General features: G+C 37.5%; 1 long non-coding RNA gene across 5 annotated transcripts in view; it reads right to left on the reverse strand.

Moving 5' to 3' along the window:
* Window positions 1-15,542, reverse strand: part of LOC141423433 (uncharacterized) — a 79,528-nt gene that overhangs the window by 23,979 nt on the left and 40,007 nt on the right. For all 5 annotated transcript variants that reach the window (XR_012448320.1, XR_012448318.1, XR_012448316.1 and 2 more), the window contains exons 2-3: window positions 7,015-7,159; window positions 6,174-6,359 (exon numbers count right to left, since the gene is read on the reverse strand). This is a non-coding gene — a long non-coding RNA (uncharacterized lncRNA). The remainder of the gene's footprint in view (window positions 1-6,173; window positions 6,360-7,014; window positions 7,160-15,542) is intronic.

The raw sequence follows: 15,542 nt of genomic DNA on the forward strand, positions 1-15,542 counted from the left end.
AGGAGATGATTTGACAAAGGCCAAATTTGATTCTCCTGTAATAAAAACCTTTAGGATGGTTTAAAATGAAGGAAAGAAGGCAAGCTTGGAAGCTTACGCTTATAATCCAGTCTACTCTGGAGACAGATCAGGAGAATCATTGTTTGAGGGCAACTCAGGCAAAAAATGTGTAAGACCCCATCTGAATCAATAAAAAGCTGGGTGTGATGGCACACACAGAAAGCCAAATAAGAAGAGTATGATCTGGGCTGGCCTTGGCGTAAATGTGAGATGTTGTCTCAAAAATAACCAAAGCAAAATGGGTTTGAGTGGGAAAGCACCTGCCTGGCAATTTTAAGGCCCTTAGTTCAAACCCTAGCGCTGCCCCCAAAAAAAAAAAAAACAGAAGGAAAGGAATAACCTAGAAGAAGAAGAAAAATCAAAAACTGAAATTCCCAGTAGAAAATTCTTTCTGGTGAGATTTCAGTTAATAACTAATAATTGTTATAAATACAAACTATTTTTCTGTCCAGGGGGGTTGGGATTGGCACCGGTGGGAGGAGAAGATGTGGGGATGGGTGTGAGAGGGTGAACGTGGTGCGAACACTGTGTGCACATGTGTGTAAATGGAAAATGAGACCTGCTGAAACACTCCAGGAATGGGAGAAGGAGATAAAGAACAATAGTGGAGGGAGTGAATTCAAGTAGGATATATTTGATATATTGTAAGAACTTTTGTCAATGCCACAATGTACCCCCAGCACAACAATAAAAATAGAGCAACAACAAAACTCCTTTTCAACTAATTCAGTCACGTACCATTCTCTAGCATACTAGGATGAAAATCCCAGACACTGCGTAAAAGGTCAGAATCTCAACTTGCTAAATATTAACCTCAGCTCTGTCACACATGGTAGTGTGACTTTGGGCAAGGTCCTTATATTTTAGTTTCACTTTTCCAGTTTCTAAATGAAGTTTTGCTAAGATGTACCTTAACTCAGCATGTGCAACCCAGTAAACATGTATCAAATGTGATTTGGGTACTACCAACACCATCATCAACCTGATAAAATCTGTCAGGGAAAAGAACTTTATACATAATACTTGGGAGATCTAAGTTATTTTTTCCAATGCCAGGCAAAGTGTTTTTGCACATAGTAGCTAAAGTGTTTGTAAAATGAAAAAAGGAAAGTAGATGCTTACTAAACATTTGATGAATTGCTTAGCTGAATCATTTACCTGTTGCTGTCCCTTGGTCTGTAGCTCATGAATTCTATGTACTTTTGTATTTGCTCCCAATTATATGGAATATTTTAAAGGCTGTTGGAATCTAGCCATGATTATTTACATCAATTTAGAATATTTTAAGATTGAGAAGGCTTTGGAGCAAAAGGAAACCATCACTTGTCAGGTGTAGATTTTGCATCTGTCTGGAAAAGGCAGTATCTTTTTGATGAAATGCTTCTACTTATACAGAACCATGGCCAAGTTGTAGGAAATGTCTGTACATATTTCATGCTATCTATAAGCCAAGGCTCTGAAATGAAAAATGAGGGCTGGACTGTCAAGCTCAGGATTTGGGCAGGCATTTTGATACAGAATCTGTCTACAATGATAATTAATGTACTGAGAGGGAAGGAGACACAGCAACAGTTCAAAGGAATCTCCTAAAGCAAAGGCCATGCTCCAGAATAGGCAGTGATTTAAGGGCCAGAGAACGAGAGCTCACATCCCTGGACAATCATCTCGCACACAGTAGGTATCCACTCAGTTCTTCTGAGTAGTCCTCACTAAAGTCAGCCACAGTGGGGAAATGCAAAAGAACTTTGTCACAAAGTTAACAAGCAGTGGGATTTTATAAGGTTAAAACAAGTCTATCTAGGAGATAAGATAATTCAAATCTAGGCTAGTCCATTTCCAAATTGTATTTCTTTGGACAAATTACTTTCTGAGTAAAGTCTCAGAGTGAACATTTTACAATATATTTAACAAAACTTACATTGTGGGGCTGTTATCAATATTGTATTAGTTGTATATATATTCAATATATTATGTACATAATACACATTAGTTATCAGTTCTGCTATTGTTATTATTGTTGCTTTAACATTACATTTCAACAATTCAGTTATAAATGTGATATTTCATACAGAAGAGTAGAAAAGGGATTTCTGATTGTAACCATGACAGAACAGTGGAGAAAAGACTTTCCCCCTCATAGCATAGAACCATAAAGCTGTACAGAATATGTGAAGCAATCAGTCCAATTTATCTAATTAGCAGCAAAGGGGAAATCACACAGCCACCACAATAGATGGTGATAAGCGTTCTTCAGTCTGTAGCATTTCGTGAAGGAAGTCTATGAAATGCACACGAACACCATCATACCTACTTGGGAAAGTCAGAACAAATTTCCCCTAAGCAATGTAGAACTGTCTCTTCTGGGCGATTTTATTCAACATTGTGTTGGAGGTTCAAGCTAGTGAGATATATAACCAAAATAAATAAATACATATGTAAATACATTAAAAAGGAAATTAATTCTAAAATAAATATATCTGTGATCTTTGAAAGAATGTAAGTATCTTTGTGTTTTTATTGTTTGTGTAGAAATTTCTCAGACTCTTAAATCTAATAAGGTGATTTAACAAAGTTGCAAGATTAAATGTCAATCTACAAAAGAAATTGTGTTTATGTGTACTTGCAAATTTTTAAAAATACCAGTTACAGGAGCTTTGATAAAAATAAATAGGGATAAATTTTGTGAAAGATGGGTAAAACCCTATTATTACTCAGCTTTCTGTCACCATAACAAAATACCTGAGACAATTAACTTTTAAAGAGCAAAGATTTGTTTTTGTCTCACAGTTTTGGAGCTCATGGTTTTGGACCTGTGGCAAGATAGCGTGTCATGTAGGGGGATGTGGTGAAGCAAAACTGTTCATCCAATAGCTAAGCAACAGAAAGAGAGGAGGTTTTCCAGGTTCCCAGCTCCCCTTCAAGGGCATGCCCCCAATGACCTAATGACCTCTGACTTGGCCACACCCCTTAAAGTTTCCACCACCTCCCAATAGTGCACCCCAGAGATCAAATCTTTACAACTTGCACCATTGGAGGACATCAAGATCCAAACGAGCAAATCCTTGTATTGAAAAACACAAATTATGGAAGAAAGAAACAAAGAAGAGCTAAATAAATGGAGAAATATACTGTATTTATGCTTTATAAATCTCAGCAATAAGGTATTGGTTTTCTCAGAAAAGACACTTTCTCTTAATTCATTTATTGGTCCAATGTAATCCTAATTACAGTCCTAGTGAAATTTGTTCTCATCTGACAAGCAGATTCCACAATTTTTAAAGAAATGAATGCAAGGGACCTAGACTTTAACTGAAACCTCAATCAAAAAATCCTTTTTATAAAAAAACAATGACTTACCTGATTTCCAAGCTCCATAATGCTACATTGGTCAAGGTCATGTGGTTTTGGCACAACACTAGATAATGAATCGATGGGTTTAAACAGAGTGTAAAATAAAAAAATAATAATAAAAAAATAAAGCAAGTAAACAGTCCTGAAATGGGCATGTATGGACAGGATCAATTGCGTTTTTGTCAAAGATGCCGAAATATTTAAAAGAAGAAAGAAAAAGACAATTCAACAAATCATACTGAAGCAACAAGATATTGATACTAAACAAAAGATGAACCTGAACGATGATGTCATTCTCACTGCAAAATTTAAAACAAGATAAACATAAGCCTACATATAGAAGCAGCATCTATAAAGCTTTCAAGATAAAGCATGATAAATATCTTTATAACTCTGGTTTAGGCAGATTTCTTAAGAGATAGGAATATTGACCATACAAGAGAAATATTGATGAATTTGACTTCTGCTTATTAGATATTACCCAAATGTATGTGCATAACCAGAGAGGGAACATATGCTCAGAGTACATGAAGAAATCTTGCGACAGTAACTAAAGATGAGCGGTAATACATGCGGTAACAGATATTTCACAAAGCAAGATGCACGAAATGGCCAACACACTCATGAAAAAGTACTCAACATCATCAGGAAAGTGCAAAATAAATCCACAATGAGAGTCACTGTGTAATACTAGAATGGCTGAAGTCAGAGCACATGTATGACACCCCCACACACAGCCACACATGTGCCTCGAGCATTGACAAGGTCCCAGCAAACAAACTCTCATGCATGTTGGAAGGAGTATGAAATTGCACGACTTTGAAAGTAATTTGACACTTTCTTATAAAGTGGACCATATACCACAAATTCCATTCGCTGGCATACTATCACTCACCAATCCATTCTTGGGTATTTACCTAAGAGTAATCCATACACACCCTGAAAATTTGAGGATATTCATGCAACTTTATGTGCATATCACCTAACTGAAAATAACCTATATTTCCATTACCGAAAGAATAGGGTTTTTCAAAGGTGGTATATCTATTCAGTGGAATACTATTCAACCATAAAAAGAACAAAATAACATACGCTATAATATGAATACAACTCAGAACATAGTTCTAAAAAATGCCAAGTGAAAATGAATACATACTGGATAAATCCATTTTACAAGTGTCTAGGATAGTGAAAATTAGTCTACTTTTATAAAAATTAAGACACCTACTACTTCTGAAAGTGATCAGGATTGGACTGGAAGGGTTCTAATTGGGCACTTTGGGGTTAAAAAACTATGCTCTGTGTCTCAATAGGGGTGTGAGTTACACAAATATGTTAATTGTTTTTAAACTGTACACTTAATATTTACACATTTTACTTTGTAAGTTCACATACAGAAACAATAGATAAGAAAGTATTACACTTAAGACGACATCATTGTTTAATTCCAAATACTGCATTCTATATAGAGCATACAGAAAGGATGGAAGTTATGATTACTTGTCACAGGTAATCCTGGCTCACATGTTTTTAGAATTCACAGATACTTTTAAAAGAGAAAAATTCATTCCCAAGGTCAATTATTGTTTCCCTTTGTCTTTGGTATGTGCAAATAGAAAACAGAATGGCCCGTGTGTGAGTTCATCTAACTTATCCTGTGCTATGTGCTGTAGGATAAGTAAATAGAAATATTTCTGGTGATGACAGATACCATAGGAATATTAGTAGACACACCTTAACTGAACGTTTTAAGTCAAGATTTACCAGGAAAAACCACATACACAGGAGTAAGTTTTTTCATCCAAACTCATTGTCCTGATAACACTTGCACATTTTGGCACACGACAAGAAATGCATTATTTGGTGCATTTTTCCTTACATGCTCTGCAAAATATGTTTTATTAATTTGTATTTATAACAATCACACTAAATATCAGGTGATTATCTCAGTGCTTTCCTAATCCTCCCCTCCCACACTACCACTGCATAAATGAGTGGGGCTCCTAACATGTTGGAGACAGAATCCACGTGTGCATCTGTACAGTTAGAACCTCCAGGCTAAATAAGAAAATGCCACCCAGAGGTGCCTTAGACAGACACAGATTTTTGTTTTAAAAGGCCAGTGGGCATGGACTGAAGGGAGTGACATATTCTTGACTCTCAAGACAACGAAGACTGGGGTTTACAAATGTAGAAGGGTGTGCTTCTCTGAATAGGAGGCAGTTGACAACTGCCACAAAATTATGGCAAATCTGTCTTACAATGTCACTTTTCTTTGTCTCACCCTCTTGAAACTTAAATAGGCTAGTATAATTGATACTCAAAATCAAATCACACAAAGATGCTATGTAAAAATCCTTCAGTGCCTTTATTTTTATTAAAAATATCAGCATCTCTGTCTAACCCTGGAAAAGATGCTGTTGGTTGGGAAAATGAGAGAAGCAGTATGAGGCCTTTTCCTTCTTGCCTCTCCCTGCCAAAAACAGGCTTCAGCCATTGTTGTCTCTGAATTAAACATCCACAGTGATGATGAATTTTTTAAGTCAAGCAATTACAAATCTATTGATTTTCTGGTTTCAAGTTATGACCCTACACAAATCTTTATGGCATTCTTGCAAGGATAAAGTGATTTTTCCAAATGATGTCAGAAAAATTCTTCTTTAAAATACCAGAAAAGACAGAATTGATCAAATATTGATAGCAGTAAAAACATATTTAAAAAGAAAGCAGCAACTATCCAGCAAGCACTTTGCAGACACTACCTTGTTCATGCTTACATGGGTGACCATCCCCCAGATGTCACCCTCATGCTGTCATCCAGATGCTAACAGGTGAAGTTGAATTTGAAATGAGGTCAGTTCAGCCCCATATCCTCTGTGAGTGCTTGTTTGTTTTTAACAGTTGAAGTCTTTCTTCAAAACCCATTTGATCACCGCTCTCTCAGAAGCCTAAGAATCATTAGACATTGACATGTTAATCTTTGGTCCTTCTTCATGAATAGTAATCTTAAACATGGAACGGAGGACACAGTACTCCAAAGAGTGTACCACAGAGCCGGAGCTCTTCACTAGGTTGATCCTTTTTTGCTCATTTTTGGGTTAGTAGACTAGAGTTCTTGAACTCAAGACCTTGAACTTGCTAGGCAAGCTCTCTACTACTTAAGTCATGTCCCCAGCCCTTTTTTGTTTTAGTTGTTTTTCAGATAAGGTCTCACAACTTTTGCTCAGGGCTAACCTGGATTGTAATCCTCCTACTTATACTTCCCCTGTAGCTGGGATTACAGACATGATCTGGCTTGTTTGTTCAGATGGGGGTTCTCACTAACATTTGGCCTGGGTTGGTCTCCAACTATGATCCTCTTGATCTTTGCTTCCTGAGTATCTGGGATTACCACATGACCCACCAAGCCTAGCCCAGTTTAGTCAATTCTATCATGTGCTTCTCCATAGTTTATTCTTCTCAAGTCTTCCTGATACAGTGGTGTTTAACATTACTGGGTTTTTGAGCACCAAGATCTCAATTTAGCCTCTGTTTTCCCATCTGCCTCCTTCCCCTGGGTGATTTTGTCATGTCCCTGGGTTGAATGCCTATTTCACATCTTACCCTGCAGCTCCTTTGTCTTCTTTTGCTTCAAATCCTTTGGTCCAGTCCAACTGTTTCTCCTCTGTTTGGAAACTTAGCTGAGACCTACAACTCAGCCTGTCCCACACTGAATTCAGTCCCTCTTTGCAAAGTCAATGTTATAAATCTGAGGGGGGAAGACAAAAATATATTTTAAAAAGGAAGGTAATATGGAAGAAAAAGAGGACAAATGAATGAAAACTAGCTTCACTTTCTTGTTCCAAATTTTAGTGAAGGGCACCAGCAGTCACCCAGTGGCCAGCTGGATACTGGGACATCATCTATCCTCGCTTCCTCAATCCACACAGCCAGTTGACCTCCAGGACCCACGACATTACATTTTCAATATTTCTGAAATATGCACTGCTTTTGCTCTAGGGTTTCTGAGTCTCTGGCATCTATTCTCTGAGTCAATCCTCTAGACGTCTCACTCCTCCAAGGCAGACTCCATAAGGCAATAGAAGTGAGAGCTCACAACAAAATCTGAGCTTGGCACTCCTTGTTCCTAGAAGGACACAGAGCTTAAGGTATGGGCTATGGAGCCAGATTGTCTGGGTTTGGTTATAACTTGGCCATTTATGGCCCTGGACAAGTTTCTTAATCTTTTCATACATCACTTTCCTTTGCTCTAATTGGGCGTTATAATGATGCTACTTACCACTTTAGGTTGTTGTGCTATTAAATGAGTTAATATATGAAAAGCATACAGTTGAAATTATTGCTTCTATACAAACTTGAATTCTTATTCTATAACCAATGCTTCCCCTACTCCCTCGGTTAGTCTCTGGGACCACCATTCTATTCCCACCTTTATAAGATCATCTTTTTTGGACTGCACAGGTGAGTGAGATCATACTGTATTTTGTCTCTCTGTACCTGCCTTATTTCACTTAACATAATATACATCAGGTTCATCTACATCATTGAAAATAGTAGGGTCTCCTTCTTTTTTGACAGCTAGATAGTATTTCATGTTTTCTTTATTCATTCATCTATTGATAGTCACTTTGATCAAGCCCATTTAGTGGCTATTGTAAATAATGGAGCAATAATAGGATGTAGATATTTCTTCAACATACATACTGACTTTCTTTCTCCTGGATGTATACCCAGGAGTGGGACTGCTGGATAATATACTGGTTCTTTGTTGTTTTTAAGTTTGGGATCCTCCATATTGTTTTGTATAATAGATGTACCAATTTACATTCTCACTAAGAGTATACAAGTGTTCTCTTTCTCCACATCCTACTCAGCACTTGAGGATTTCTTCATAATTTGGGGCCCTATATTTAGAATATTTAGTCCATATTGAGTTGATTTTTATGTACAATTTGAGATAAGGGTATAACTTCATTCTTCTGCATGTGCATTTCCAGTTATCCAAACACCATTTACTCTTTCCATATTGTACATTTCCTCCCATCTTTGTCAAAAAGCGATAGGCTGAAAATGTGTGGATTTATTTATGGATTTTCCATTCCATTCTGTTGGTCTACGTGTAGGTTTCCATCCCTGGACCATTCACTTTGCGTTGCTGCTGCTTTGTAGTACACATTGAAATCAAGTTGTTTTTGCTCAAATGTTTGTTGTAGTCTTCAGGGTTTCCTGTATACGAAGTCATTACATCTGCAAACAAGGACAATTTAATTTTGTCCTTTGCAATTTGGATGTCTGCCATTTATTTCTTTGTCTTGCCTAACTGCTGAAGCTAAGACTTCCAGTATGATGTTGAATAGAAGTGGCAAGAGTAAGCATCCTTGTCTTGTTCCAGATCTTACAGGAAAAGTGTTCACCTTTTTCCCATTGAATATTATGTTAGCTGTGGGTTTGTCATACATAGATGCTATTATGTTGAGGTACATTTCTTTTATACCTATGTTGTTGAGTAGTTTTATCATGAAATGATGTTGAATTTTATAAATTAATCTGGGGAAATTATCATATATTTTTGTCCTGTATTCAGTAATACAATCTACCACAAACATTGCACCTATTGGTTGAACTATCCTTGAATCCAGGGGATGAAAACTACTTGATCATGAATAATGATATTTTTAATGTAGTATTGTTTTTGGTTTTCTTGTATTTTGTTGAGAATTTTTTGCATTTATGTTTATCAGGAATCTTGGTCTGCAGTTCTTTTTGTCTTTTTCTTTTTGTAATGAGCTGGTCTGCCTTGGTATTAGAATAATGCTGGTCTGACCATTTCCTTCTTCCAGTTCCTGCAGTCTGCAATGTTTTCTTTTACCACCTACTCTTCATCTTTGAAGCTGCTGTACAGAAATTCCATCCTCTTTGAAATATTTCTGGGCGCCCTAAGGTGGGTGAGAAGCTCTTTCTCAGTTTCTACAGAACATAATAACTAACTCTTTGCATACCTGTCTTTACACTAAAAGTGTAAGCACCATGACAGCAGCAGACCTATCTTTCATGTATTCATTTGCATATCAGTCTGAAGAATAAGACTTTTCATATATAGTGAATGAATTTGTTAAATCAATGAGAGCACAGTCAAATGTCCTCCCTACCATGCCCAGTTTGTCATGACAAATACAATGAAAATAAGCAAACCCTTGATATTGAAGTTGGTAGATTGGTGTGGTCAGTAAGAGGTATCTCTCGACTCCCTTCCAATGGCTTGCCATTTTTCGTCCTGAACTTAACAGTGAACAAACAACTATCTATAAGCACAATTTTGACTTTATATTTCTCTAATGATTTCCCTAACTTTAATAAAAGCATCTCTCCTCCTAACCATTATGCCATAGATTACCCTAGTATCGTGACTAAACATGACTGTAGAGTTAAAATGTGAAGAGTTGTGATTTACTATTTACAGCAGATTCCCTTAAATAGACTAGAGAAATGTGTAAGGTCCTCTAAAATTCACTTACAATTCTGAAGTAATTTCCACATGTGTATGTGGTGCAATCATAATCATTTAATTGTGTTTCTAATATATTATAACCACTTTTAATATTTAAGAGAATATTTTCTTTGTGGATTGTCAATGATCATAGAGTATCATGTTACATTTGGAAATGCAAGACTTCACCTTTGATGGCCCCAAAGGTAGTAAAACAAACTGCTAAATAAGTACCAGCATTTCTGAAGTATAACAGCATGTTCTGAGCTAATTTTCAAAAAATTAAGTTGCTACAAATAAAAAGAAAATGGTAAGAGTAGAGTTGGATAGGAGCTGAGACAAGCTCCAATTTATTTGATGAAAAATAGAACATTTTGAGTGCAGAAAAGATTGCCAGCAGTTTCCACAATGTCTAAAAGAGTAAGTGATGAGTAACTTTTCTAACCATATCCTCTGGGGTTTTCTAACTACTAAATGGACATAGTCTTTAATAATAGAAGACCTAAAATAACAAATCATCTTTCCTTTCTTTTCTATTATCCCTGAGGTCATTTAAGTCCTTTTCATGATAGGAAGAGTCCTCCCCCACTTCAAATAAGTTACAACTTTCCAAAGAGAAATCTTATTTCAATTTCTTCATCCAGTTCTATTCTCTTCATTTCATCTGAATTCTAATTCCACAAAATTCTTTTATGTCCTTATAATAATAGGCTGGTGATTTAATAACTGTTCATCTGTTCTTCCATCCATCCATCCATCCATCCATCCATTCTTTGAATCGTTATCACAGTCTAACATTGTGATAACAATTTTCTGTGACCCTTAATTTCCCCTTAATGAATCACGGTTCACACCTGGAGAGCATAGGAAGGGTGATGTTTTCTCTCCATCTGTTGTTTGTCATGTTAAATTTAGATATCTCTGGCAGTGCCCAGATTCGATAATGATAGGTGAGGGTGTGTGAGTTACGTGCTAACAGAAAGGCATTTTATAATTTGTGCATGTGATGAATAATTTTCAACCTACTGCAATCTCTCCTGGTTGCAGTAAGCCTTAGCTACAAAATATTCAGCTGCAATTGTTCACAATTTTAAGTGATTTCTTTTTTGTTTGTTTCCTGATATCATTTGAAACATGTTATCCAGTGAGGTAGAACTTTAATTTGTATTCATTTATTTATTTAAATAAAGGAATTTGTACTTAAAAACCAATTGTGTATTTCCATTTCTGCAGATAGTACCATCTATTTATCTTGGGTTGAATTTTTTTCCCTTCCAGCTTATTGTATAAAGAGAAAGTGAACAAATTTGGATTAGAAGCCAAAGGATTTGCTTGATCGAAAGGTTAACAAGTCAGACTTTTTCCCTCTGAATTTCTGCGTTTTAAACCAGACCTTGAAAACTGGGGGCCACTGGGATATGGTGGAATGAGATAAAGCACAAATTCCTAAAGGTAGCTACAGTAAAGGAGAGTGGAATCAGGCCAATGTCCCAGACACCACAACAACCCAGAAGTTTTCATGTCAGGGTGTGTAACACATGACTCACTTCATTTTGCAAGCACCAAAGATGTGGGTGATGCAGGAAAGTTCTCTGACATTCCATATTTTATACTAGATTTCTGGGCTTTTTGATTTGGGAACAGAGATGGAGAATGGATTTCCATCTTTCTTTCTATCGGGACCATTAGCAGCCAACACTACTAAATCCTCAGAGTGAAACTTGAGAAATAAAGAGTGGACACACACCAGATTGATGAGATGAGGATCCAAAGGACATTATTCAGAGCTTAAGTCAACTGTGCCCCTATGGCATCCCTAAGCTTAAATTAGAGAGATGTTACCACTAGTAACATAATGCATGAAGATGGCAGTTGTCTCACACAACTGAGTGATCTGAGGACTTTGAGGTTAGAGAGAATGAATGCTCCATCTCCAGGATTTCAAATTTTGTATATAAAAAATTTCTAGTTCAATGATTAGGAAGCATGACACCTGTTGTGTCTCTGCACGTGTTACATGGTCAGGTGGGACAAGGTTTCTTAGAAGCCCATTCCCTGTGCCTGACTGGGTGTTGTAGCCATAAAAGAGATTCCTGTGTAAGGTTTGGAGGGAGAAATGAAACCCCAGTGGTGGTTTCCATATGTCATCCTGTCTGCCATCTCACTCTTGGCCTGGAGTTGCCACTGTACCTGCTATTGTTCTAGTTTCCTCTAGGCCCTTTGCAGTTTCTCTGACTCCTGGCCAAGTATGTGTTCAGCTCTGTGATGAAGAGCCTGGCCATCACAGGACACCATTACCACCTTGTCAGAAGCAGCAAGAACTGACACAGGTTTCTGTTCATCCTCAGAAGCTCTAGCTTCTGCTCATAGGTTCCATCTTGTCCCAGTACTCCTCCACTTTACTGTTGTGCTTCCTTCCCTTCCTAGCTCCAGCTCTCTGTCCACAGATATCAGCTCCAGTATCACACATGGAGACAACAGCCTAGGAGGGGCTGCTTATCTAGCTCCCACAGTTGCATAAGGTAAAGCTGTAATAAAATCCATATTCGTTTTCTGAATTGAATCTTGGTTACACTGACATTTGTAGACTGCGGACTGACATACCATCAGCCCACACCATTTACCTGGGCACTCATGGTAATATTACCTAGCAGTGAGTCTTAAAGGTGTGTATACATTTGCAACAATTTTCCTCACTCTGCACATTGAAAGAGTCCATTTTAATGAAGAGACCCCTTTCCTGCTGCAAGTGATTTCAATTCTACATTTTTATCCCCACTTTAAGGTGCTGTCGTTTTTCGAGCTTTTGCTAGATAATAACATATCAGGACAGAAGCTTGAATATAAAGTTCCAAAAAACCTAGCTGATCTGCTTCTCAAAAGACTGGAGGTAGAGCCTTCAACACAAGCTGCTTTTAAGTAATCACTTCTGTAATAAACCTCTAACACAAGTGCAAGTACAACTTGATGTCAATTTTTTGTTTGTTTGTGTTTCGGTGTACTGTACACAGTTTTACTTCTCAAAGACACCAGGGAATAGAAAGAATATTATGCATGTTGCTAAACCTTTGTTTTCCTCAGGAAGTGAGCATGAAGACGAAAGTATCTAAAAAGGTAAAAATAAGTAAAAAAAAGTGATGAAACAACATTGTCAGTTCACATATGAAGCCTGAGCCTCTTCTCAGAATCATCTCACCTACTTTGAAGGCATCTCTTAATCACTTGAATTCCCCCAAGTGAAAAAAAGCCATGATCATATTTCAAGCACATATAGACTGGTCACTTGATGGGAAAAAAAGCAAATACGATTTATTAGGGAATTTAATTTCTTGCAAAGTTCTGATTATTGATATATCAATTCAAAGTTAGTAGCAATTTATTACAGTATAAATATAGTAAAAGGTTAATTGGTGCTGAGAAACTCAGGGCACAGTTTCCTATTATAGCCTCTGATAGGATCATTCTATAAAAATCTCAGTTAAATATACAAAATATTACATATGTCCAGTGACCACACCACACACACATGCATATACTTCTTAGTTTGAGTTACTTTTACAAGTACACTTAGAAAATAGTAATATAGCAAACATCATGAAAGTAAGGTGAACACGTCTTCGCGTACGTAAGTGCCATATGGTCCAAACCCTCCTCATGACCCGAGTAGACTCAGGAACCTGTAGCAGAGTCCCTGTCACACATCTCTCAGATGAGAAAATTGACAACCAAGGACATACAGACCCAAGGTGGTCACTGCAGAGCCCCAGGGACCCTCTGCTTTCTATTCTGGGGGGCAGACGTCCCGTCCCCACTGTCTCTCAGTAAGGAGCAGCTGATCCTCTACCTTGGAGGGCAGCAGAAGTGACTCAGCCGAACATTCTGCCATCACTTCGCAGCTCCAACTGCAAATAAAGTTCTTTCTTTTCTCTTAGCTTCGAAACAAAATCCACACACTGAGAATGTTCTTGTTGATGGTGTGAAGGGAGTGATTTCACATTTTACAAAATGACGCAAACTCAGACAGGCATTGCTGGTGCCTGATACCCTCAGGCTCTGGCACCTCTTCAAGTTCAAAACCATCTGTCGTGTCCCATTTTTAAGCTCATACAGACACCTTCCACTAATGAGGGTCATACGTATTCTTCTGAGATTTTGAAAGGTCTAATATGTGTGGAAAGCAGGGTATTAAAGTTGATGAAGAGAGCTGCACAAACACCAGGGCAGCGGGCTACTGTGGTCAGACCTGGACTGGAAATTAAACATGGTGTTCTTTCACTTCTACAGTGAGGAGTAAAGGGAAGGAGAATGTGCACTCTGAACTCTCTGGATCTGTCATTGAAGAAGTCACTTCAACAATTTATATGTTCTCCTTGACAGTGACTGGGCGTCTACTTACCCCACTCTACTATTCACTGGGCTGTGTAACTTTGAGCGTGACCTTGGCCTCACTGGGGTTCAGTTTTCTAATCTTTAAAGTTACAGTGTGATAATATTAATGTCATGGGGTGGTATGAGGAATAAATGAGAAAATATATAAAATTATTGAGAAGTTTCTGCTATTGCAAGCAGTAACTGACCTATTACTATTAGTATACACTATCAGCATCTGTACACGTTAAGCTTGTTTGATTTACATGTCTGAAATCTCTGCAAGGAGACTGTGCATGGAGGGAGAAATAGAAACCCAAAATACTTACATAAATTGCCTATAATTATTGAACTGATGTACTGCACAAGCTGTTCTGCATTGTGGTTAAAAGTTTGGACTCTCAAATAAAATGGTTTAGAATCAAATCCCAATGTCTGTATTTCCTGACTGTATGATTTTGTACAAATTTTCAGCTTCTCCAATACTTCAGTATTCTCATCTGTAAAATGTGGTGTATATAACTATTATGAGAAGTAAATTTAGGGGAGAGTACTTTCAAAGTGCTTGGAACAGTGCCTGATGCACTATAAGTGCTGTCTAAGCTTTTCCTCCCACTCTTGTGGAATTCAGGTCTTACTTTCTACTCATTCTCATTCCATCTTAACATTTTCCAACCTTGCACAATCCTAGAAATCACCTAGGAATACTTATTAAAAACATGATCCCATGTCCCTGCTTTAAATCTGGTTCAGCAAGTGTATAGTATGTCACTGCTCCCCTCCCCAACCAACCAGGTGAGTTTTATGATACAGAAAGTATAGGAAACTCTATGCCAAAAGCTCTCAAACTTTGGTTCTTGTGTAGAATTAGGTAGACAGATTTGGAAAGTCCACATGCCTCCAGCCTACTTGTGGAGGATACAATGAAAATGAAGGGTGAGGTCCATACATCTGACATCTTGCAAGTTCAGTGTTCCCACATGGCTGTTGAGAATACCTCAGTGCATACACCCAGATTGTCTAACCTTCAATCTGGCTTGCAAGACCCGGACTGTCATAGTCATGGCTATCTACCAGATAGTAATGCCAAAGTTAATCCAAATAAGGTCAGCATATAACTATGCAAGATTTTCTAGGACATGTAAGTCAATGATGGGGTTTTGTGGTGTCTGAGTTAGACATTGAACATGTAGACTAATGAGCTGGGGTTGAAATTCTGAAACAACCCTTATATAATCAGTAAAGGTGAGCTAAAATCTTGACCTTCCTGTCACGG

The sequence above is a fragment of the Castor canadensis genome, chromosome 5 (assembly GCF_047511655.1).
Source record: "Castor canadensis chromosome 5, mCasCan1.hap1v2, whole genome shotgun sequence".
In the NCBI taxonomy this organism is placed as follows: domain Eukaryota; kingdom Metazoa; phylum Chordata; class Mammalia; order Rodentia; family Castoridae; genus Castor; species Castor canadensis.